At 37.4% G+C, this 27,970-nt stretch overlaps 1 long non-coding RNA gene and 1 pseudogene across 1 annotated transcript; one reads left to right on the forward strand and one right to left on the reverse strand.

Moving 5' to 3' along the window:
• Nucleotides 1–9,515: 9,515 nt before the first annotated feature.
• LOC137000805 (uncharacterized) lies at nt 9,516–11,961 on the reverse strand. The gene is made up of 2 exons (XR_010890983.1): nt 11,020–11,961; nt 9,516–10,960 (listed from the first exon to the last, which is right to left on the reverse strand). It is a non-coding gene; the product is annotated as an uncharacterized lncRNA (long non-coding RNA).
• Nucleotides 11,962–12,039: 78 nt separating this feature from the next.
• LOC137000690 (zinc finger BED domain-containing protein 5-like) lies at nt 12,040–14,718 on the forward strand (annotated as a pseudogene).
• Nucleotides 14,719–27,970: the final 13,252 nt, after the last annotated feature.

Below are 27,970 nucleotides of genomic sequence, written 5' to 3' on the forward strand. Positions count from 1 at the left end.
TGTATGATAAAATTAATTAAAACAATTGTTTCAATACTTTTTCAACAGTAAAAATATCAATTTACAAGATAAATAAACATTTTTAAAAAAATTTCTTATTTTTGTATATTGAAAATATTAATAAGTGGATTAGTATTCTTAATCGTTCAATCACTGGGACATTTACCTTATGTAATAAATTTTGAATTATTACATTATTAATACACATATACAATTATTTTATTTTATTGATTATTTATATCAATATTATTTTGTAGGAAAAAAAAGGAGAGGAGCCGGTCGTGCACGAGCCCGCTGGTACGTCCAGCGGGCTATTCGCGGGACCGGAAGAGGCAATCCAGCCAGAGGAATCGGAGGTGGGAGGGGCGGTCGTGGCGGTCGTGGCGGAAGAGGTGGCCGCGGCGGAACACACGGAAAACCATATATACAAAATATTTTCATTAATTATTGATTCATTTATATGAATTCGCTCAAGAATATGGCATTGCAAGGACATCAGGTTATTTTGAATCACCCTGTATATATATACGTTGCGCGATGCACAGGGCTCCTTTGATGTGCGATGTCCCTGAGCGCAGGAAAATTCAGCGCATCGATTGGAGAACTTTTGCTCTTTATAACGCCGAAATTACGACACCCTCGACATTTTGCCAAAGGAACTTTCGTCTCAGAACAACGTCAGGAGTCTACCCTGAATCGGTTATTCGGTAAGTCTGGGACACCCTGTATATATATATATATATATATATATATATATGTATATATATATATGTTTACAAATAAAAAAAATGTTAAAAAAACAAAAATTTTATGAATATTTTTATTTGTAGTTTCTTGAATGCTGTAATCGTAGCTAAATTCGAATAATAGAGATGTGTATGGGTATCTGTGCGTGTGTGTGCGCGCGCGTACCATACACATCTATTATTTATACGTGAATATGATACTAATTTATATGTATATGTTTAAAATAGTAGTTTTTATATTGTAATATACATAATATTTATATAGTAAAAAAAAATTATAGATGTATCAGGCTCTAATGATTGTAAAAATCAATAATATTTGATAGGAGCGTAAAGAGCCAACAGCCAGATATTCGTGCGAAGGTTATCGTGTATTAGTTTATAACCATTAAAACTTATACATTAAAAACAAACGTTTCAGCCTGTCATCAGGCCTTTATCAGTGTTATTACAAAAATCAATAAAACGCAACGCTTAAAATTAAATATAAAATAAAAAGTAATTTGACATAATTAACCGAAGAGTAATAGTAGTTCAACCACGTTAGAACTGTAATAAAAAAAGAACCAAATGAGAAATTCCCGTTACAAATTGAGCGCAAACCGAAAACAGAAATAGTTTTTACATACTTGTGTTAAAGCACTTGTAGAAAGCTCATCCACCCAAGATGGAACGAGGTAGGAGAGAAATCTTAGATCCATATTATATAATGGTTGAAACCTTAATGTACGCGATAGAATAACGACAATATTCAAGTGATGAAAGAATAGTGAGAGGGCGGTGGAGGAGGGGGGACGGAAAGAATAAGGAGTATGGAGGGGAAGGTATAAGTACCAAGGAGGGGATGAAAGGAATTAATATATGAAAAGAAAAACAAAACAATTATAAAGGGGGAAACAAATTAATGATGGGGAGATAAGAGTCCGGTAACCGTTCGGTGTCATTTTGATTATTTAAGCCTGCACGTTGTCTTTTTATAAACACCATTTCGGATATCAATCTCTTTCCATAGGAAGGTTCCCCGTCCAAAATTCTCACATTGTCCCAGTCAAAATCGTGAGAAAAATCCATTTTATGTTTAGATATGACAGAGGGGAAACAGCTCTTTTTTATGTCATTTTTGTGTTCTTTGATTCTAGTATTATGTTGTCTTTTTGTCTGACCCACGTAAGTTTTCTCACAATCACGACACGATATCATGTACCTTCGCACGAATATCTGGCTGTTGGCTCTTTACGCTCCTATCAAATATTATTGATTTTAACAATCATCAGAGCCTGATACATCTATAATTTTTAATTCACGCAAGCAGTATGATGCGTTTTTTTTCATTTTTTGAATTTATTAGATTTAATTTCGGGGAACCTACCTGCCGATTGCTTAAGAACTTCAAAGAAACACTCACATTATGTTTATCTTTGAGAATTCGTATCCGTTTTTTGAAGTCTTGTATAAACAACATACTAATTCCTCCACACTTGTGTTACTTTTTCAAAAACAAATTAAATTTATTTAAACATTTTAATTCTTTTAAGTTAAACAGATTACATTTGAATCATATTAATAGACTTATAAAATTAGAATTACAAGACACATATGACCATGTACGCTATATTGTCAACGAGCTTTTTAGAATGTCTAAATGCATAGCAAATTTGTTACCCGCATATATTGAGCATGGATTTTTCTCTCAACAAGAGAAATTATACCACCGTTTGTGGTGTAGAGAGTGTGTTAGAATTGATAAAAAGATACAATGGTTATCACACAAAAAGAATCTAACAATTAAAGCTAAAACACAACCTCTTAGATACGTTTATAATTTGGACCGTAACGATGTATATTACAATAAATCAAACGTTGAACTTGGCCTTGGCTACACCTCGGATACTAATAACTTTCATGTTGACATTAAATCTGACTCTTTTCAAGAGGCGTCTCATATTGACAACATTAACGAAAAATGGTTTATCAATCTAACTTCTGTTGAATTTCCTAAAGAAGTCAAACTCCTGTTACAACTGGGTGACAGGTTTGGAATGCCTATCACTCCTGCCAATAAAGACAATACTTCCACACTCTTGATTAAGAGCATAGAAAAAAAAGCTAGACGAGTTTGATGAGGAGACTTCTTCTGCGATCAGAAACAAATGCATCCAAGTAATGGAGAGATTTTACAAAAAAGAACCTGCCTATGATGCCAATGACAAAAAATTAATCTCTTGGTTGTCTTCTACCAAACGCTTTTTGAGATCTAACTCTGACATCATCATCACTAGAGCAGACAAAGGAAATACCACTGTAGCCCTCGACAAGAATCAATATATCAATGATTTAGAAACAATGTTAGGTGATTCAGATACATACTCTCTACACAGCAAAGATCCATGCAAAATCTTAACACGCAATTTGCGTGAATTATTAATGAGGTGGAAGAGAAACAATTTTATTGAAGACAATATTTATAGACATTTAATGACAAGTGATGGTGTCCTTCCTAGAGCCTATGGGTTACCTAAAATCCACAAACCTGGTTGCCCACTTAGAATAATAGTTTCCTCCATCAACAGCCCTTTATACGCTCTTTCGGTTTATTTTCATAAAATTATTCAAAAAAGTTTATCTCCTCCAGATAGCCACATTGAAAATAGTTTCGATTTTGTTGATAAATTGAAGGGATTTGTTATTGGGGACGATTTTCAAGTTATTTCTTTAGATGTGGTAGCCATGTTTACGAATATCCCCATAGAATTAGCTATTGACAGTATTTCTAATAGATGGGTTTCAATTTCCCCTAATATCTCCATCCCTCTTAATGAATTTTTGAAGGGCATCCGCTTGATACTGGGCTCCACTTTTTTAAATTTTAATAACAAAATTTACAAACAAACCTATGGCACCCCCATGGGCTCTCCGTTATCTCCATTGATTGCTGACCTAGTACTACAGGAAGTCAGTGCGTTAGATAGACTGCCTTTTAGGCTGCCTTTTTATTACCGGTATGTGGACGATATTATTTTAGCTGCACCTAACAATTCCATAAATTTTATCAGTGACGTTTTTAATTCCTACCATGAGAAACTAAAGTTTACTGTGGAAGTTGGTTTGGACAATCGCATTAACTTCCTCGACTTAACTTTGATCGTAAAAAATAACACAATCACATTTGACTGGTTCCAGAAACCTTCTTCTTCAGGTAGACTATTAAATTATCATTCCCACCATCCGATATCGCACAAAAAAGGGACCATTATAAGTTTAACGGATAGGATTTTTTTACCTTTCCATCCTGAATTTCATAACAAGAATTTTACATTGGCAATCAATATCCTACTTAATAACTGTTTTCCTATCAATTTTATTTTTTTGACTATACATAATAGGCTTAAGTTTTTAATTCATAAAAAATCAAGTAACATTAACTTAACCAGTAATTGTTTAAACAATAATTGTGACAATAATGACTTCAAGACTTTTTTTACTATTCCATACATTCCATCGGTTTACAAAGACTTCAACTCCATAGCCAGAAGCTTCAACTTAAAATTATCATGTTCAATTCCGAACAATCTAACACATTTTATTAAGACGGGCAAAGACAGGTTGAATAAATTTTCTCATTGTCAGGTCGTATACATGATATCGTGTCGTGATTGTGAGAAAACTTACGTGGGTCAGACAAAAAGACAACTTAATACTAGAATCAAAGAACACAAAAATGACATAAAAAAGAGCTGTTTCCCCTCTGTCATATCTAAACATAAAATGGATTTTTCTCACGATTTTGACTGGGACAATGTGAGAATTTTGGACGGGGAACCTTCCTATGGAAAGAGATTGATATCCGAAATGGTGTTTATAAAAAGACAACGTGCAGGCTTAAATAATCAAAATGACACCGAACGGTTACCGGACTCTTATCTCCCCATCATTAATTTGTTTCCCCCTTTATAATTGTTTTGTTTTTCTTTTCATATATTAATTCCTTTCATCCCCTCCTTGGTACTTATACCTTCCCCTCCATACTCCTTATTCTTTCCGTCCCCCCTCCTCCACCGCCCTCTCACTATTCTTTCATCACTTGAATATTGTCGTTATTCTATCGCGTACATTAAGGTTTCAACCATTATATAATATGGATCTAAGATTTCTCTCCTACCTCGTTCCATCTTGGGTGGATGAGCTTTCTACAAGTGTTTTAACACAAGTATGTAAAAACTATTTCTTTTTTCGGTTTGCGCTCAATTTGTAACGGGAATTTCTCATTTGGTTCTTTTTTTATTACAGTTCTAACGTGGTTGAACTACTATTACTCTTCGGTTAATTATGTCAAATTACTTTTTATTTTATATTTAATTTTAAGCGTTGCGTTTTATTGATTTTTGTAATAACACTGATAAAGGCCTGATGACAGGCTGAAACGTTTGTTTTTAATGTATAAGTTTTAATGGTTATAAACTAATACACGATAACCTTCGCACGAATATCTGGCTGTTGGCTCTTTACGCTCCTATCAAATATTATTGATTTATATAGTAATATATTTTTTGTGGTATTTTGCAATAATATGTGGTATAATAGGGCTACAGGCGAAGATCCACTTTAAAAAAATCTAGCGCGCTATTAGTGGCACCTCATGGGTGGCGTGGAAGGCCACTATTAACTAGTAATAAATTATTAATATATCTTTCTTTTCAGTTTAAAGAGGAAAATGTCAAGTAGCAAGCAAGGCTAAACAGGTAAAGCGATTAGCTAAAATGTTGAAGATATTGTGTTTGGAAATTGCTTCTTGCAACTTTTTTTGCACATGAGTTTCTAACAGTAATCAATCAAATTATTTAATAATGTTTTCGACAAAAAAGTATTATTTCATATTTATTAATAATCTTGGCATATGTTAAAGTTGCATTTTGTTGAAAAAATGTAAAATTATATTTTATTTTTCTATTGACAAGTCATAGCAAATTAATATCTTTTTTAACAGTTATTAATTTAACTTATGCGAATATGTTTAATGAATATAAAATAATACTGTTTAGAAAAAAAAATTATTTAATTATTTACTCGATTGTGCATTAGATTGTGCGTTAGAAAGAAATGCGAAAAAAGAAAAAAAACAAGTTGCAAGATACAGGTCTAGAAGACGGAATCTTTATTATTCAAGCGATTCGTCTTACTCGATTAAAAACGCTTGGCTTCTTAGCATTTTTCGTACGTAGCATTTTTCGCGGGCTGGGGAAGTGACAAAATATAGCATGCTACGCTGACGCGTGCGCACACGGACGCGTGACGTGCGGTTCTCGCTTGTGTAGTGCCCGCATGGTGGGGACCGTTCCCCTCATGTTGCTTTGTTGCAGGATGCTCGATCTTGCAGCACTGGTCCTTCTAATCCCGCGTCGACTTCTCGCGCATCCTGCCGATTTTCTGAAAAGGGGGGCCCTTGAGAACCGCCCACAGTTTATCCAGGGCACCCCCCCCCCCCCGCCCGCTTTCTGTGGCTTCCTCAAATCATCCGGTTCGGATCGCGTTGATAATTCGATGTTCCCGGAAGAGGCTGGTTAGACTGGCCGGGCCATACTCCGATCCTTCCGAGTGCAGCATCCTCGGAGTCCTCGGTGCCGTCTGCAGCCGGGCGAGGTCCGCTGCTGCGTTTCTTTGTGAGTTTGTGGCTAAAACCAAAGTGGAGTTAGTCGATAGGGCTTAGATGGCGGAGGCGACGGGATCGCGGTACCTGACCTTTTCCGCTGCGGGGTCACTAACACGTGACACCCGTTGATGATCCCCCGGCGTTCGGTCTCTATGGCGATGCTGAATCTTCGCCCTGAGGCACAAAATACGCAATGCCGCCCGCACGGGGTCTCGCCTTACAACTTAAACGATAATAAACATACAAAACGGGAACGACATATAAAACAACGCACGAAAATGGTGAAGCCTCGCGGGTTGCTCTTTCAACGCGAGGAGCAACTCCAGGACTCTTTGCTCCCTCGGCCGGGCTATCGCCCTTGTGACGGCGCTCGAAAAGCGTCACGTCACAGTATATACATGGGGTGTATTCCGAGGATGTGCAGTGCACGTTCGCAGTATGTACATGGGAAATATTCCGAGGATGTGCAATACACATTTGTGGCATGTACCTGAGGTATATTCTATGTATGTACATAGTATATACAGTACGTTTTTTAATAATAAACAATTTTTATTTATTCGGATATTTATCTACCCAATTTTTGAACAATCAGTTTATCTAAATTCCCTGTGTTGGAATTCAGATATTAAACTGATAGAAAAAGTTATTACATCTTCAAATTGAAGACTTCAATATTATTACCCGCCTTTTGCAAGTTTTATATAGTTTTCATGATTAAAACTTAAATACGAGATAGATAGCGCATAATGCGTCACATAGCGGCAAGCAAACGAACTAATGACTGATTCTATGTATATCCATACGATATGTTATGTAATATATATGTAACATTCAATTCAACATGCAATTCAACAAGCTGTTGTCAGAAATCCTCACACAAGCACGAGAGCTATTGCTGCGGATCTAAACATGAACCACATTACGGTTCATAAAATAATTAAACATTTGCTGGGTTTGCATCCATTCAAAAAACATACGACACACAAACTTGTACCTGCTGATATGCCACGACGTTTAAATTTCTGTGAATGGATTATTGATCACGTTAGTTTGTTTAAATTTTTTATTCTTTTATTATTTTATAATATACCAGACACATTGTTACCATTTATCAACTTACATCGTCAACTTTATACTAAATTATTCAATTTCTGCAGGTGGATTTTAATGATGCCAGAAATGACATCTTTTTAAAAAACATTTTGTGGACCAATTTTCGGAAGTCATGGGCAGATAAATCGTCATAATGAGCATCATTATGCAGAGCAGAATCCACATTGTGTAAAGGAACACAATTTTCAAGGCAGGTGGACAGTAAATGTGTGGCTCGGAATCGTAGGAGATCACGTCATCGGCCCTGAAATTATAGAAGGAAATGTGGATGCACATTATTATTCACAATTTCTTCTCCACCGACTCGACGAGCTTTTGGAAGATGTGCCACTAGCTAATAGGCTAGAAATGGTTTTCCAACAGGATGGACATCCCGCTCACACGTCTCTTGTAGCGAGAACAATTCTAAATGGAAAACTTCCGCGGAGATGGATCGGGCTTCATGGTCCTCAGGAGTGGCCACCACGGTCTCCAGATCTTACGCCCATGGACTTTTTTGTGTGGGGATATTTAAAAATTAAAATCTATGAAACTTTGCCAGCAAATCAAGATTTGCAAAATAAAATACGAAACGCATGCGCAGAAATCACTCCTGCCATATTAAATAGAGTGATAGAAAATTTCATGCGCAGAATTATGTTATGTTTAGAAGAAGATGGTAATTTAATAGAACATTTATTATAAGCATTTAAATAAAAAAATTATTTAATTTATTAATCTTTAATTATTAATAACCCTATTATTAATAACCTTTATTATTTATTTATTTATTAAAAAAAATATTATTTATATTTATTTTGTAAATTGTGTTATTTCTTTAATAATCGTTAAATTTTTATTAATTTTATTATTATGTTGTTATTAATATTTCTATTATTAAACAACTCCTATTATATATATATTTTATTATATTCTATATAATTAATAAATTATTATATATAATTGTATATATTATATATTTTATTATATATATATATTATTAAATTTTACACTATACCAGAATGGTAAAACTCAAATTTCTTTTGCCTTATTTTCCGCCGAACTTGCGATCTAACCTTATTCTGCACGGCCGGTAAAGCATGCCCCTGCCGATAAACAAAAAGGCAACCCGACTTACTGATCTGTATGTTGCGGAAGCACCCTGTACATTTTTTTCACATTATGGATATTTCATGTATATACATAAGATATCGAATGTTTACTGGGCCATTACGCGTCGTCCGTGCTATTATGTTTCTAGCGCGCGCTTTTAGAAAATCGCCTACAAGTAGCTCTCCGATAACCCGTGAAGTGGCTGCCCTGCTGAGGAATGGTGTCGTTTTTAAAAGATGGACCTTTTTGGAGATGCACCACTCAGTTGCGGCTAAGGTTCACTTTACGTAACGACTCGCGACTAGTTTTTACTGTAAAAGAAGATTATCCTCCGATTCGCGGACCGAACTACTTGAGAAGAGCTCCCGAAAAATAGTGAAGAAAGGTAGCAAAAACTGTTAGGAAAATGAATGCGTCGGAGCGACCAGAACACGGGTTTTTACACCCTTTTCTTGGGGTGGATCCATTTGAAAAATCTTAGGTTTTCGAGGCGGGGGTCAAATAGGAATTAGTTTTACAAGGAGATTTTTAATGCAGGAGAAGATGGCGTCACTTTCGACTAATAGGATTAGTATTTAGATAATTATTTTATTTGTAATGGGGATAGGAAAAAGGGGCCCTAACGAATAAGAAGTAGCGTCGTTTTGGGTCCATATACAGGGTGTCCCAGACTTACCGAATAATCGATTCAGGGTAGACTCCCGACGTTGTTCTGAGACGAAAGTTCCTTTGGCAAAATGTCGAGGGTGTCATAATTTCGGCGTTGTAAAGGGTGAAAGTTCTCCAATCGATGCGCTGAATTTTCCCGCGCTCAGGGACATCGCACATCAAAGGAGCCCCGTGCATCGCGCAACGATTGACTCGATCGAGCGCGTTCTTCGCGATTGTTCACGCATTCACTATTCACTGTTCACTGTTCCACAGAAAGAATGGAATCAGATCCGCCGGAGACCTCGCCGACCAGTGCACGGGCGCACTGCGCATACGATTTATCTAACCGCGTATCTCGCGTTAAACGCGCGACGCGTTTTTGCGTACGTGTGTGGCGAGGCTATCGTCGCATCACTTTTCGACACTTTTTCTTCGCGACATTGACATGCGTATGACCGACGAAAAAAGACGGACCGATCGCTCACCGAATTGCACGAAATCACGACACGCGCGCGGAACTGTCAAGCACTAGCGTGAAGCGTCGCGCGCTCCCGCGATAGAGAATCGATATGAGCGCTGCGAGGTATGACCTACCGCGTCTTACGTCGATACGGAGCAATCGGTACAAGATACGACGTTTTCTTAAACAAAAATAAAATTTACATTTTTAATAAAAAATTTAAATTATTTTTTATTAATTTTATCATTAATTTTATTGAAATATTTAATTCAATTACTTAATTCATTTATTCATTTAAATATCAAATTTATTTAATCATTTAAACGATTCAAACAATTTTATAACAATGAACAATTTAACATATTTAACAATTAACATATTTAACATTTAATATATTTTACAATTTGCTTATTATTTACGGCGGGTGCGGTCAGAACGTTTTCCGTGCCGCGCGAGAGTACAACGCTCGTTTTCCGGAACGCAAACAAATTGTTTACGGCGTTATTCTGCGACTGTTGTACCGCGTGCAAGAAACGGGCCGTCTGAAACCAGATAGACATCTCAATGTCGTCGTGGAACGTCGGGCTCGTACGGTACACAACGAAGAGGTGATCTTGCGTACGCTGAACGACAATCCAGAAATGAGTGTACGCGAGGTGAGTCGCGAGGTCGCGATCTCGCGTAGTACTGTCCACCGTGTACTACGTGATAACAGATTTCGCTGCGCAAGTCTGAAAATATAAAGTGACTCGTATATCGCGCGTTTACCAAACCAAAGTAACGTTTATCGTACCTATTTTACAATAGATGTTCGAACTGTCTACCGCCGCATTCGACGCACAATCTTGCCCGTCGCAGCAGACTTTGCTGTGCATTGCTTATTATCTCCGGAGTCACGTTCGCGAAAGCCTCAACAATTTTTTCCTTTAGTTCTTCGCAACTGTTGACGCGCTTACGATATACGTAACTTTTGATTATACTCCAAAGAAAAAAATCAAGCGGAGTGAGGTCCGGAGAACTTGCTGGTCAATGCACGGGACCTCCGCGTCCGATCCATCGGTTTTCAAACTTTTCCGTTAAAGTAAGACGCGCCTCTCTACATGTATGCGGCGGGGCTCCATCCTGCTGGAACAACATACGTCTACGTTGTTCCAGCGGCACGTCTTCCAACAGTATCGGCAAGTCATTTCGCAAAAACTGCACATACGACTGACCCGTCAGTCGCGCGGACATTTCGAGCGGACCGATCTGAAAGAGTGAGAAGGTGAATTCTCTAAACTTTGCTCGACTGATGAGAGTGTACTTACGATCGTGTCGTTCAGCACACCAGCCCACAAATTTACGCTGAACCGATGTTGGAAATTCCTAATCCTGTATTCCTTAGGATTTTCATCCGACCATAAATGTGTATTTCGCACGTTGAACATACCATCGCGCGTGAAATGCGATTCGTCAGTGAATAAAATTTCACGCGCGAAACCGGGTCGATCAATCTCACGATTTAGTATCCACGTGCAGAAGCGTAGTCTCGCAGCGTAATCAGTTGGCAGCAGATGTTGCACTTGCGTGAAATAATACGCGTAAAATCTGTTATCACGTAGTACGCGGTGGACAGTACCATGGTGGAAAGAAACAAGGTGAGTTATTGCGCATAATGGCGGCAAAGAGTTGGGGGACTTGCTTGTCAACCAATCACAGGGGACCCATTTTATGCGCGCAAAATTCAAACGTTCACAGCTGATTAAAAAATCAAAACAGTATTGTAAATAAATAAATACTGCGACTATTACAATTTTTAATGCAACAGGTCGGCATACTGTCTACAAAGATAAAGTCACATAATATTACATATTACACCAAACTCTAAACAAATCTTCATATTATATATTCATTTATTACTTACACGACGGTCACATCGGTCTTTTCCAAATTTAAGAAAACTCTCTGCACAAACACTATATATTTTTTTAAGAGGAACACTGTATACACTTTATATACGTTAATAAAGCATGTCATCAGCCATCAGCCATACTGAATTTTCATGAAATGGGCCCCCTATGATTGGCTGTCCGCTCCCCACTACCTTTAGACTACTGCGCAACCACGAGAATAACTCACCTTGTTTCTTTCCACCATGGACAGTACTATGCGAGATCGCGACCTCGCGACTCATTTCGCGTACACTCATTTCTGGATTGTCGTTCATCGTACGTAAGATCACCTCCTCGTTGTGCACCGTACAAGCGCGACGTTCCACGACGACATTGAGATGTCTATCTGGTATCAGACGGCCCGTTTCTCGCGCGCGGTACAACAATCGCAGAATAATGCCGTAAACAATTTGTCTGCGTTCCGGAAAACAAGCGTTGTACTCTCGCGTGGCATGGAAAGCGTTGACCGCCGTTGAGTGCGTGACCCAGTGCTGCCAGTCGGGCCGGGTTGCCCCTCCGTTGTTTAAAGTCCCGCGCGCGTAACCATGGTAACCGCAGTAACGTGTTATGGGCGCGCAGCTGTGGCGTGACCGCGTGATCCCAGTAAACAGATAGGCGGTAGACGGTAAGACGCAAGACAACGTGTGATGGTGTGATGTGACATAAAAAAGAAGAAATAGGAAAAACAAATAGGTAAGTAATTGTGATATGTATATCTGTGATAATTATTTGTAATTATCTGTGATATTAGCTGCAGTGGTGGTGGTGGTGGTGGTGGTGGTGGTGGTGGTGGTGGTGGTGGTGGTGGTGGTGGTGGTGGTGGTGGTGGTGGTGGTGGTGGTGGTGGTGGTGGTGGTGGTGGTGGTTTGCAATATTATTTGTGCAATATTATTGTGATAAATTTTAAAAATAAGTAGTCTTAATAACGATAATAATAATATTGAGAAAGGAGCTATTAAAAAAAAAGTTAAAGTTAGAAATTTTAATCAGTCGTGGTTAGAGGAAGATATTTTTAAAGGATAGTTAGCTCCCCATCCAGAAGAAAATAAAGCTTTGTGCGTTATATGTAATAAAACTATCAGATGTTGCAAAACGGATTTAAGACAGCATTCACAGACGATTACACATATATATAATATGAAGGGTCAAACTCAAAGTCTCGATAATCATAACAAGCATTCTTTGCAATATAATGAAAGAGTAAAACGCGCGGAAATAAAATTAGCAGCTTTTTTTGCCGACCATAATGTAGCTTTTTCTACTGTAGATCATTTAATACCGTTAATAAAAGATATTTGTTTTGAACCTAAAATTACACAAGATCTTACACTAGGCCGAACTAAATGTATTCGTATTGTTAAAAATATTATTTCAAAGCGCGAAGAAGAAAAATTAATTTCCATTTTGCAAACATGTAAATTTTCCATTTTAATTGATGAAAGTACGGATATAACAAATACAAAATTCATGTGCCTGCTTGTTAAATATGTTTCGCCAATTAATAAAAAAGTAAAAACACAATTATTAGAGTTATTAGCATTAGATGCTACAAACTGTACTGCAAGTAAAATTTTTGAAGTTTTTAAAACATTTTTAGAAGAAAAAAATATTAATATTAAAAATATTATTGGAATGGCAAGTGATAACGCTGCAGTAATGACCGGGTGTAATAATTCTTTTTTCTCGCGTTTAAAAACTGAAGTACCTGGTGTAGTATTATTAAATTGTATTTGCCATTCATCCGCGATTGTGGCTAGTAAAGCTTGTGAAAAATTGCCACAAAAATGTGAAACTATCATTAGAAATGTTACAAGTTATATTTCGGGTAGTGCAAAAAGATGTGCAATTTTAGAAATGGTTCAAAACTCTTTAAATGTTGAAAAACATAAAATGTTAAAATTATCTAATACAAGGTGGCTTGCTTTACACCAATGCGTGACTAGACTTCTTGATAATTGGGAAGTTCTGCAAAATTACTTTCATTCGGCCGTTGTAGAAGAAAAATCTAGATCTGCAGAAACTATTCTTGCGCAATTAAATGATAATGCCATTAAAGCCTATTTATTATTTTTAAAATATTCGTTAAATTTTTTCAATACATTTAATGCTCTTTTTCAGTCACGCAAAATTTTAGTACATGAATTATATTCTAGTAGTCAAAAAATAATATTTAATATGACTGATAATTTTATGATTTTAGAGACTTTGGATGACATCTCTACTTTAAATGTAGATGATGAAAATAATATGAAACAACTGACCGATATATGTGTGGGACCATTATGTGAAAGCTTTTTGCAAACTCAGCCTTTAGAATTTGTGCAAGTAAAATTTAAATGTTTAGATTTTTATAAAACAGCTGTTAAAGAAATGATGAAACGTTTACCTTATAACGATCCTTTATTTCAACAATTAACTTTTTTAAATCCTAAAATTGCACTTTATCGTGAAGGTAGAGTTCAAATTAAAGATTTGTCATTTATTGCTACGCGTTTAAATATTGAAAATATTGATATTAGAAAATTAGCTGTAGAGTGGAGAATTTTGCCAACTTCTTTTAATGATTTAGAAAAAAAAGAATTAGTTATTTTAGAAATCGATGAGGTGTGGAAAAAAATATTTGATTTTAAAAATTTTAATGAGGAAAAGATGTTTCCAAATTTAGAGTTATTAGTTGAGTCCGTTCTTACTTTTCCTCATTCAAATGCCGAAGCGGAACGGATCTTTTCAATAGTAACGGACACAAAAACTAAGAAAAGAAATTGTTTAGCTGATAATACAATTTCCGCTATTTGTAAAATTAAATCTAGTTTTCAGGCTGAGAATATTACTTGTGTAAATTTTGAAGTAGATTCGCGACATATAGAATTGCACAACACGCAAAACTTATATCCGAAGCAACATACATCTGATAGTGATTAATTTTTTTATTTTAATTTTTTTTAATTTTTTTTAAATTTAAATTTAAATTTTCATAGTTTTAACTTTTTTATTCGCACATGTAGCAATTTTTTTAATTAATTATAAAATATTAATGTTCTTTTTTAATTTCAGATATTCTTGTCTAGTCTTTAAGATCTTTTTATTTTATTTTATGATAATAATATATTTTATTTCAGATAAGAATATTTTATTTTAGTCGTTCATAATAATTATAAAGTTTATTTTATGTTATGAAAAAAGATGAAAAAAGACTGATAATTTATAATATTAATATTAGGTGTACAAAAAAGTTCTGAGCTTTAGATTTTATACAACCAAAATAACAATTTAAATTTTATATATCTTCCCACCCTTTTGCGGTTTTAAAGCGTTATTATTTGGCCTTCTAAAATGCCATATGGTTTGGCGTTTGATGCACATAAATTCAAAAATCAGTAGTGTTCACGATGGCATTAACAAAAGAGCATATTCGATTTTCCATCCACTTCGCGTTTCATCTGAAGAAAAATGCTGCTGAAGCCACTGCAATGATTTGTGCTGCATATGGAGAGAACGCTGTAAGTCATGCTACATGTAAAAGATGGTATCAAAAGTTTCGCCAAGGAGATTTCAGTCTTAAAGATGAATCGCGTGCTGGACGCCCTGAAAAGATTGAAACGGACGAATTGCAAGCACTGCTGGATATAAACTCTGCGCAAACTGAAAAGGAGCTTGCAGAACAGCTTGGCGTTACGCAACAAGCCATTTCCGTACGATTACATACGATGGGAAAGGTTCAGAAGGAAGGCAGATGGGTTCCGCATGAATTGTCCGAAGACAACAAAAATCGACGGCGTGATACTGCACTCACTTTGCTTTCAAAGTTCCGGAAAAAAGATTTTCTGCACAAAATCATTACAGGCGATGAAAAGTGGATTCTTTATGATAACCCTAAACGTAAAAAATCATGGGTTAATCCTGGTCAACCTTCGACATCGACGCCAAAGCCCAATATCCACGCCAAGAAGGTTTTGCTCTGTATCTGGTGGGATTGGAAAGGTGTGTTGTACTACGAGTTGTTACAACCGGGTGAAACAATCACGGCAGACCGCTACCAACAACAATTGACCAATTTGAGCGATGCATTAGAAGAAAAGAGGCCATTTACTGGCCAAGGACGTCGTAAAGTGATCTTGCTTCATGACAATGCTCGACCACATGTTGCGAAAGCGACTCAGGACCATATCTTTGCGTTGGGCTGGGAACTTCTTCCGCACGCGGCGTATAGCCCAGACATGGCGCCTTCCGATTACTATCTATTCCGGTCGCTGCAGCATCATTTGGCTGATACACATTTCGTGAGATTAGAAGAGATACGAAAATGCATTGATGACTTTATCGCTTCGAAGCCGGTGAGTTTCTATCGTCAAGGAATTCGCAAGCTACCCGAAATATGGCAAAAGGTCGTTGATGCAAACGGAGAATATTTCGCTGATTAATATTTTTTTATAAATATATAGAATAAAGAATGAATTTTACAAAAAAAAGCTCAGAACTTTTTTGTACACCTAATATATTAATATAATATTAATATGTAATATAATTTATAATTATATAATTTATAATATAATATTTTATTTTAATGAAATGTTTATTTTTATGTTATAAAAATATTATAATTTTTGTTTTCATGAATACTGGTAAGGTTTTTGGCAGTTTTCCTTACCCTTGTAACAAATGTTGGTATTCATTATTTATTATTTCTGCCAAATAAAGCATTTCTTTGTAATTATAAAAATGTGTCTTTACACTTATTTTCCTATTATATTCTATCCTATCCTATTCCTTTCTTTTAAATAAATATTTTTATCGCTTCCTATTTTCATTCTAAAATTCTTTCCTTATTATTAAAAAAAATAAAAATTTAGATTTATGTTTACTGGGATCCACACATCTTACAATACAGTACTGTGCACGGCCTGGTTTGTGGAGGGGATTGGAGGGGCAACCCGGCCCGACTGGCAGCACTGGCGTGACCGCACTCGCCCTAAATAATTAGCATATCGCAATATTCCGCTGCGGTATACTCCATGTTTCCTAAACATCGGGTGCGTTCGAGGAGCGCGCTATCAGCGCTATTGTGTCATTCTATCCTTGTTTTATGTCTAATGAGCGATAAAGATAGAATGACGCAAATAGCGCTAATAGCGTCTCCCCGAACGCACCTATCGTATCTTACATCGATTGCTCCGTATTGACGTTAGACGCGGTAGATCATACCTCGCAGCGCTCATATCGATTCTCTATCGCGGGAGCGCGCGGCGCTTCACGCTAGTGCTTGACAGTTCCGCGCGCATGTCGTGATTTTGTGCAATTCGGTGAGCGATCGGTCCGTCCTTTTTCGTCAGTCATACGCATGTCAATTTCGCGAAAAAAAAGTGTCGAAAAGTGATGCGACGATAGCCTCGCCACACACGTACGCGAAAACGCGTCGCGCGTTTAACGCGAGAAACGCGGTTAGATAAATCGTACGCGGAGTGCGCCCGTGCACTGGTCGGCGAGGTCTCCGGCGGATCTGATTTCATTCTTTCTGTGGAACAGTGAACAGTGAATAGTGAATAGTGAATGCGTGAACAATCGCGAAGAACGCGCTCGATCGAGTCAATCGTTGCGCACGGGGCTCCTTTGATATGCAATGTCCTTGAGCGTGGGAAAATTCAGCGTATCGATTGGAGAACTTTCACCTTTTATAACGCCAAAATTATGACACCCTCGACATTTTGCCAAAGGAACTTTCGTCTCAGAACAACGTCAGGAGTCTACCCTGAATCGGTTATTTGATTAATCTGGGACACCCTGTATGATGGGAGTGGGTTTTTGATGTGGCGTAATCCGGTTGGTGTTAATTAACATCGGTGGGGTGCATCTGGGTGCCTTAAGATTTAGATCGGCATAGACTTTAGACCATAAGATAGAATGATGGGTGGTCTATAGAGGTGCCTGCCCTGATTCCAAGCTTTCTAGCTGGAGGGTTGAGAATCGGTGTATACAAGCTCATAGAGTCACTGATCTAATAAATTTGACAGTTTATGACTGTCGCATGCCCCTGGAGTCGCGTGGAGAGTATGGCTAATGCATTTCGGTTTCCCAGACCTACTGAACACGAGCGCCGTGTCAAGTGTCACGCCCTCTCGACGTTCGACTATGGTCATTGCCCGATCATTACTCAGTACAACCCTATCTATTAAAGTTCACGTAGTTGGAATCCATGGGTATGGGCTAGCTGATGTCAGTTTTATCTTTTACTTTTAAACATCTGAAATAGGCTGAAGACTCCAGCTACAGCAGAGTTTCGACTTTTACGACTTTCTTGGCGCCGATAGGCACACTGAGTGACCAAGATTGTTTGAAATATCGATGCTATCTGCTACTTTTCTCTGTGAGAAAGCTCGAACTTGTGATGTCTCGTGAAAAAAGCAGCGGCGTTAAAATATTCTTTAAAAATTTTGTTGGTTCCGCGTTTACTAGGTCTGGTATTTAATGTTGTACCTTATTCAAAAAGAAAATAATCGTGGAGTCTGATCAGGACGTAACAATATTTTATATAATTTACTGTAGAATTAAATTCAAAATTGGAAAAGAAAAAACAAAAACTTTATAAAATTATGAAACATTCAACAATTACAAGCTGCCAGCTATATACAATTTATAGTATAGAAAAGTATATAAAAATAACAGAAATTTATATAGAAGTAATGTATAGAATAAATGTAGAATAAAATAATATAAAAATATATACAAATAATTTGTTTTGTTTTATGCTGAAAATATGAGAAAAATAAAAAAGATAATATGTAATGTAATGTTATACGATATATATATATATATTACATATGTAACGGTGCGTATTTTTACGCCTCACGGGCGGTGCGTAATGATGCGGAATTTCGACGGTATGCGGATTTTTTGATGCGGAATTACGACGGTGCGTAGTTAGCGAAGCGGATTCTTACGACGCGGAATAACTCGTCGGTTTGCCAGAGTTCGTTCGTGTGGTTTATCGGGAGACTCCAAATTAACAAAAATAATTTAAAGAAAAATAAATATTTATTCAATAAAGCATTTGGATTAATAATATAATTATAAAAAAAAATAGTAACAACGAGTACATGAGTATTTCTTTAACGGTCTAATATCTTAACGGTATAATCGGATACAACTATCGGAAATAAATATTTTAATACTGACAAGGAAAGGGACTCAAGTGTCCCCCTCCGATTTTGACGAGCTTTAAATATGTTGTAAAGTAGCTCAAAATAAGAGACACGTATTTTTTTTTATGTGCTTTCTCGCACGTTTAGGGTTGAAACAACTCCTACAAGCTAAAACGGTTTTTTTGGTCTTGACTGAATATCGTCAAAACTGTAAGAGATATCAAAAAATGTTTCGAAGAAAAGTTGCATGGTCTTTTATGAGCTTTATAACCGCATAGCTCGATTTTTAAAAAATTTTATATTTTTTAATTTACCCTCACCCCTTCTTATTATTTTTACAAATTTCAAAATCTTTGTTATTACAAAAGTTGTAGCATTTTTTACGCTGAATACAACCATATATGATTTTATTATATTTCAAAATCGCATCTTTCAGAAATGAGCTGTCAATGTCGCACTATATGCGTCGCGCTGCGATATATGCATATACAGGGTGTCTGGCAATAATCGCCCCACCGGTCATATACAGGTAGAGGAGGTCAAATCGAGTAGAAAAGTCCTTTACCATTTTTTAATTTTCATAATAAGTACTGAGTAATTAACGAAAAAAGATCGGCGAATCCGCGCGAGTAAAGCGCGCGCGGTGAGAAGGACGTCCCACTGCTACGCGATCACTAGGACACAAGGATCTAGCGTTACGCGCCGCTCGTATGTTGCCATTATCATTTGTAGAGCGCTCCTCCCAACGCTTCATCGCGCGCCTAGTGATCGCGTAGCAGTGGGACGTCCTTCTCACCGCGCGCGCTTTACTCGCGCGGATTCGCCGATCTTTTTTCGTTAATTACTCAGTACTTATTATGAAAATTAAAAAATGGTAAAGGACTTTTCTACTCGATTTGACCTCCTCTACCTGTATATGACCGGTGGGGCGATTATTGCCAGACACCCTGTATATGCATAACGCATCGTTTGTGCCGCTTGTGTAATTGATGTTTGTCGTGCATGTGTAATTGATAAGACAAATAAAATTAGAAATAAAGATTAGCATGTTATGAAACATTCGGAAAAATGTTCTGATCAAAGAACAAAGTTCACTAAAGTTGTTGCCAAAACATCCCCTCTATTTTACACTTTTATAGTCGCATTTCGAGTGCATTTATAGCGCAGCGTGTTGTCATATCCTGTCAGTGCATATTACGCTTTAAAGTTGTGCGCTTGTTAGTGATTACGAAAAAACAATATACAAAACAGCATCAAAAAAAGAACAGCAAATTCACTATAAAGTAGATATTATTTTTTTGTACACAAATAAGGAGAAATATTTAATTGTTATTATTTTCAGAATGGTTCAATTAAATCCATTTAACGTAATAATGTTAGTATACGTAACTTTTTCGGCCCTTAATCTATCAACAAGTCCGATAACATCTGAAGAACGAGAAATGGCACATAAAATAGAATCTATGCTGAAAGAAATGCGCGATGAGAGATACAAAATGGAAGTAGAAGAATCTTTAGATTATGAAAACGATAACGATATTCCAACAGCAGAGCAATTCGAACTAGGAGATAAAGAGGAAGAAGGTGAGCTATGGACGCAAATCCTAAAGTTATATGTACTACAGATGGACGTATTCCGTATGAATATAAAAAAAATGCAGTCGAATTTTGGAAAAGCAGTACAACAAGGCCAAGAACATTAGAAGGAGTAAAACAAAGATTTCGGAAAGTATATTCATTACGTCAATTACGACGATGGGAAATTCAAGTGAATCAAGGTGGCAGTAGATTCGAAAAATTAAAACAAATTTCGGAATATACATTAAATAATTTTCATACAGCTCTTGAAAATAGAATTATTGTTCACGACGCTGATTTAGCTCGATGGGCTATTCGGGCACAGGAAAATTTAAATGTACCAGAATTTACAGCTTTATCGCGATGGATACGAAAATTTAAAATAATACATAATATTGTATCTCGTAAAATAACAAAATTTATAAGAAAAACATCTATAATGTCTAACGTCGATTTTGAAGAAAAATGTAACACATTTATTGAAAACGTTAAAAATCAAATAATAGAATATGGAGTTGAAAATATTTACAACAGTGATCAAAACGGATTCCAATTAGAACTTCATGCCGGTCGTACATTGGCATATAAAGGAACAAAAAAGATTGAATCTGCAGTACAATCCGTATCGGCAACTACGCATAGCTATACTATACAACCTACTGTTTCAGCCGATGGTAGATTATTATCGCCTCTTTTTATTGTACTGAAAGAAGTTAGTGGAACATTTGGTCCCAGAGTGCAAGAAACAATGTTTAAGGCACCTAATATTTTTGTTACGACTTCGAAATCCGGAAAATTAACATCGCATCATTTTAAAATTTGGTTGCAAGACGTATTTTTTCCAAATGTAGGTCCAAAATCTGTTTTACTACTAGATTCATGGACTAAATTTTGGTCATTGTCCAAATATTATTCAAGAATCTAAACCAGAATCTACAGAAGATAGATTATTTTGTTGACTATACCAGCTGGAACAACAGGAAAAATACAACCATTGGATGTATATGGTTTTCGTTTGTGGAAGAATTTTATTAGACACTTTTCTGATACTGTAATGCTTTTAGGTCTGGAAGTCAATCTGCATGCAAGAAACACCATTTTAAAATTACAGTCATTGACTCATAATCAATTTTCATCGCCAAGATTCAGAAATTTATTGAAATACGCATGGTATAAAAGTGGGTACGTAATAAATAAGTCCGAAAAATTCGAAACACCAGTGGAATTTTGTTTCCATAAACAGTCAAAACCAACATGCAATATTTGTGGCGCACCTGCAATAATTACTTGCGCATGGTGCAAAAAGTCACTTTGTATAAATCACTTTTTTCACGAACATCACCTTTGTGATACGTTTGTTCCATAAATTCATCTGTTTTTAATATATGTTTGTGGCGGCTCACCGCCACACCGCTGCACTGACGCGGTATAATACGCCGCGGCGCCGCTACGTGCCGCAGGCCGTCTACGAGTTATGAGCTTGCGGAGACACCGCCAGGTTGCGCAGGCGGTAAAGAGCTTTCTCGCGATCAAGCTTCGATCGAAGGGATATAAAAGAGCTGCTCCGCAGATCTTTCCCCACTCACTCGCTTCAAGGCGAGCTCTCTCCAGGGCCCTTGAACTGAGTCGTACTCTGCCTCGGCAGAATCTAACCAGAGACACATAGTCTCGCAGTTTTTCTCACGCTGCCTCGCAAGGCGCGTAAAAAGAAAACAGAGTCCCAGCATCGGCCGCACATTTCAACTAAGCGGCCCGCGGATACTCCACTTTCGCCGTCACCTCCTCAGTCTCTAGCTTGGAAATTGATTCCACTAGAGTTCTGCGTCCGGTTGACTCGACCACCAAGGGACACTCTTACACAAGGCGACATCCGAATTCGGAGACCTCTCTCTCCTCGGTACACGGAGCAATCCGTAATTCCGAGAGCCGAGACGGTTGCAGTTACCAGCACACCAGAGACTCGTTCCGTGGCAGTACAGACTTCGCCGCTCAGAGCCTGCTCAGAGAGCAGTTGTCAGACGGAAGACCATTTCCCGAACGGAGTTCCACCGACGCCGGGAAAGGGGCTGCAACGAGCTAACTCAATTGAACCGTCCTTTTTAGGACCCGTTCAACACACTAAGACGCGGCCGGTAATTTCTTACCGCGCCCGTCAATTTTTCTTTTAATTCTCGGCCTTACACTTTTGCCGAGAAAGCGCCTCTGGCGCAATCAATTAAATCAAACAAAACTTGTACATTTACTCTATTTCTCTGACGAGGAAAAATAAATTATATTTTTCTAAGAAATTGGTTTCATACTTTCAACCAAGTCGAACACAATCCATTAGGCAATACGCCTATATGTTAATATATGTATTATATTCAATATATGTAGTATGTTATTGTTGAAGGTAAAGTTGTAATTGTTTCGACATATAATATTATAAAAGAAATAAAATAATAAACAAACAAATGTTTCTAGTATTGATTAATAGAAAAACCTGAAATTAATTGGAATTTTTTACATTACCATTGAAAAACAATAAATTGCATTTTAATTGTAAGATTTTTATTTATTTATTTCTCTTTCGATATAATCCACTCTTAAAAAAGGCATGAAAGATCGATACTCGAATGTATCGAAAGTATTGTTAACGCTTATCCGCGACGCTGATTGGTTATCTCGATTATTCTGACAGTTTGATAGTTTAAGAGCAAAGATTATTTTGACGGTTATTTAAAATTTTAAAAATTTTATTAAAATATTTAAATTTTATAATTATTAAATTATTATAATAAGTGCACGGGCGCAGCGCGCGCTTGTATTGTTCTAGTATAACTATAAAAGTGTAATATAGAGGAGATGCCTTGGTCACAACTTTAGTGAACTTTGTTCTTTGATCAGAACATTTTTCCGAATACTTCATAACATGCTAATCTTTATTTCTAATTTTATTCATCTTATCAATTACACATGCGCGACAAACATCGATTACACAAGCGGCACAAACGATGCGTTATGCATATACAGGGTGTCCCGCGTAAGGTGTACCACCGGGAACTGGGAGGTAGATGGGATTGAAATAAATATAAAAGTCCTTTACCGTTTTACGATATTCGCAATAATAAACAAGATATTAATTTTTACAATTGGACTAATGAGAGCGCGTCGAGAGAAGCGCTCGAGCCGCTCGAGGTCTAGCCCGGCCTAGTCTATCATACATTGGCTGCGGGCGGCGCGTTGGAAAGGCAAGAGGGGAAACGCGCCGTGGCTCGGCGCTCAGCTCACGTCTCGCCGCACCGCGCCTAACGTCACGCGTCTATGCCGCTACGCACAATCGCGATTACAATATGTATGTTGTATAATAATGACAAATAACTTATTTAGGGAAGAAAATAATAAAAGATCGCGAATTTGCGATAAAGTACGATACGATAAAGAAAAAAATTACAATTGTGGATACTGTAATTAAGTTATTTTGTATTTATGCGTTAATTTTTTACATTAACACGATTCTGTTACTTTTACTTTATTATGATATTTATTTGTTGTGTACATTTGGTATGAATTTTTTCACAGTGCAAGGAAACGCTATCGTTTCCACACCACCTTGAGGTAGATAGCTTGGCGCGTTTTTTTTTAAAGTGGTTTCCCCAGTAGGCCTAATCCACTCTTCTCACACTTCTAATTAAGTGTATGTTCAAAGTGCCTTCCTTGCATTTGCAAACATACTTCTACTCTCCGAGAAATTTGCCGTGTTGCACGGTGCGCCATATCTGGAGTGATGGTTTGAAAGGCCGCTATGATTTCATCACGTACCTCATTTTCAGTACCATCACGTTTATGCTCGACTAAAGCTTTGATATAGCCCCAAACGAAATAATCGAGCACGTTTAAATCTGGCGATCGTGCCGGCCAAACGATCGGACCACCCCGACCGATCCATCTATCCGAAAAACGATCATTTAAAATTTCTCGTACTCTACGAGAATAATGTGCGGGAGCTCCATCGTGCTGAAAAATCAGCGTTTCCCGCTCTCGAAGAGGAATGTCCTCCAAAAGAATGGGCAATTCATTTTCCAGAAATTCTGCATATCTTTGTCCATTGAGATGTGCCGGTAAAAAATACGGCCCGATCTGAAAATTTGCCACAGAAACGTTATGGAAACAATGCAATAGAAAAAAATGTCTTTATTTGCAAGAATATTTACCACTCTGTTTGCAAATATTCCTGCCCACACATTTATGGACCACCGATATTGGAAGGTGCACTGACGAACAGCTTGCGGATTCTCCTCTTCCCAAAACAAGAAATTGTGAGAATTGAATACACCATTCGGCGAAAAAGTTGCTTCGTCCGTCCATAAAATGTGATCGGGAAATGAAACATTTCGCCGACATTGTGCAAGGAATCCTGCGCAAGTTTTATTCATGATTATTATACAGTTAAAAGCGCTATACATATCAAATAAAAATTAGAATAAAATCATAAAAATACCTTCACAGAAATAGATGCGCTGTATTTCATCTCGTGGAAAAAGTTGCTGCACACGTTGAAAATGGAAAGGATGCAATCCATTTTCTTGCAAAACACGATGCACTGTGGTTCGTGGTATACCAAGTGCGCGACTTACACGGCGTATAGTATTTTGGGGATTTTCCTCGAACGCACGCAGAATTTGTTCGTCGTTGTTGACGTGACGACGCAATACCCTGTCACGGTTTTCATGCATCATAACAACTCCTGTTTCTATTGCGCGTAGGAAACACCTCGTTATTGTGTGTCTGCTTGCATGCCGACGATTCGGAAATCGCTCCGCGTACAGACGCTCCGCGACACGAGCATTTCCTCTGGCCATACCGTAAAAATAAATCATGTAAGTATACTCTTCCGTTGTAAAATTCATTATAAGCGCACTCTAATAATACATTACTAAGAACAGATACGTGCAACAAATGTGAATACGAGAAAAAAACAATATATGACCACAAGAAAAAAATAATTGAAAATATATTTTCAATTGTTTTTTTCTCGTATTTACATTTGTTGCACGTATCTGTTCTTAGTAATGTATTATTAGAGTGCGCTTATAATGAATTTTACAACGGAAGAGTATACTTACATGATTTATTTTTACGGTATGGCCAGAGGAAATGCTCGTGTCGCGGAGCGTCTGTACGCGGAGCGATTTCCGAATCGTCGGCATGCAAGCAGACACACAATAACGAGGTGTTTCCTACGCGCAATAGAAACAGGAGTTGTTATGATGCATGAAAACCGTGACAGGGTATTGCGTCGTCACGTCAACAACGACGAACAAATTCTGCGTGCGTTCGAGGAAAATCCCCAAAATACTATACGCCGTGTAAGTCGCGCACTTGGTATACCACGAACCACAGTGCATCGTGTTTTGCAAGAAAATGGATTGCATCCTTTCCATTTTCAACGTGTGCAGCAACTTTTTCCACGAGATGAAATACAGCGCATCTATTTCTGTGAAGGTATTTTTATGATTTTATTCTAATTTTTATTTGATATGTATAGCGCTTTTAACTGTATAATAATCATGAATAAAACTTGCGCAGGATTCCTTGCACAATGTCGGCGAAATGTTTCATTTCCCGATCACATTTTATGGACGGACGAAGCAACTTTTTCGCCGAATGGTGTATTCAATTCTCACAATTTCTTGTTTTGGGAAGAGGAGAATCCGCAAGCTGTTCGTCAGTGCACCTTCCAATATCGGTGGTCCATAAATGTGTGGGCAGGAATATTTGCAAACAGAGTGGTAAATATTCTTGCAAATAAAGACATTTTTTTCTATTGCATTGTTTCCATAACGTTTCTGTGGCAAATTTTCAGATCGGGCCGTATTTTTTACCGGCACATCTCAATGGACAAAGATATGCAGAATTTCTGGAAAATGAATTGCCCATTCTTTTGGAGGACATTCCTCTTCGAGAGCGGGAAACGCTGATTTTTCAGCACGATGGAGCTCCCGCACATTATTCTCGTAGAGTACGAGAAATTTTAAATGATCGTTTTTCGGATAGATGGATCGGTCGGGGTGGTCCGATCGTTTGGCCGGCACGATCGCCAGATTTAAACGTGCTCGATTATTTCGTTTGGGGCTATATCAAAGCTTTAGTCGAGCATAAACGTGATGGTACTGAAAATGAGGTACGTGATGAAATCATAGCGGCCTTTCAAACCATCACTCCAGATATGGCGCACCGTGCAACACGGCAAATTTCTCGGAGAGTAGAAGTATGTTTGCAAATGCAAGGAAGGCACTTTGAACATACACTTAATTAGAAGTGTGAGAAGAGTGGATTAGGCCTACTGGGGAAACCACTTTAAAAAAAAACGCGCCAAGCTATCTACCTCAAGGTGGTGTGGAAACGATAGCGTTTCCTTGCACTGTGAAAAAATTCATACCAAATGTACACAACAAATAAATATCATAATAAAGTAAAAGTAACAGAATCGTGTTAATGTAAAAAATTAACGCATAAATACAAAATAACTTAATTACAGTATCCACAATTGTAATTTTTTTCTTTATCGTATCGTACTTTATCGCAAATTCGCGATCTTTTATTATTTTCTTCCCTAAATAAGTTATTTGTCATTATTATACAACATACATATTGTAATCGCGATTGTGCGTAGCGGCATAGACGCGTGACGTTAGGCGCGGTGCGGCGAGACGTGAGCTGAGCGCCGAGCCACGGCGCGTTTCCCCTCTTGCCTTTCCAACGCGCCGCCCGCAGCCAATGTATGATAGACTAGGCCGGGCTAGACCTCGAGCGGCTCGAGCGCTTCTCTCGACGCGCTCTCATTAGTCCAATTGTAAAAATTAATATCTCGTTTATTATTGCGAATATCGTAAAACGGTAAAGGACTTTTATATTTATTTCAATCCCATCTACCTCCCAGTTCCCGGTGGTACACCTTACGCGGGACACCCTGTATATGCATATATCGCAGCACGACGCATATAGTGCGACATTGACAACTCATTTCCGAAAGATGCGATTTCGAAACATAATAAAATCATATATGGTTGTATTCAGCGTAAAAAATGCTACAACTTTTGTCATAACAAAAATTTTGAAATTCGTAAAAATAATAAGAAGGGGTGAGGGTAAATTAAAAAATATAAAATTTTTTAAAATTTGAGCTACGCGGTTATAAAGCTCATAAAAGACCATGCAACTTTTATTCGAAACATTTTTTGATATCTCTTACAGTTTTGACGATATTCAGTCAAAACCAAAAAAACCGTTTTAGCTTGTAGGGGTTGTTTCAACCCTAAACGTGCGAGAAAGCACATAAAAAAAAATACGTGTCTCTTATTTTGAGCTACTTTACAACATATTTAAAGCTTGTCAAAATCGGAGGGGGACACTTGGGTCCCTTTCCTTGTGATTAGACTGCGTAGTTTCTTAATCGTGTCGCGCGTTTGGCCGCAATTTAAATAATTATGAACATGATTAATTCTATTTAATTCTAAATCGGTCGGTTCGTACGGTACGGAGCAAAGTAATAAAAAATAAGTGATACCGCGTATATCCGAGCCCTGCTGAGTCGTCGACGGTTGCCGGTGCGCTGTGTCCGAAGACAGTGA

Source organism: Linepithema humile, chromosome 6, assembly GCF_040581485.1.
Source record: "Linepithema humile isolate Giens D197 chromosome 6, Lhum_UNIL_v1.0, whole genome shotgun sequence".
Lineage (NCBI taxonomy): Eukaryota > Metazoa > Arthropoda > Insecta > Hymenoptera > Formicidae > Linepithema > Linepithema humile.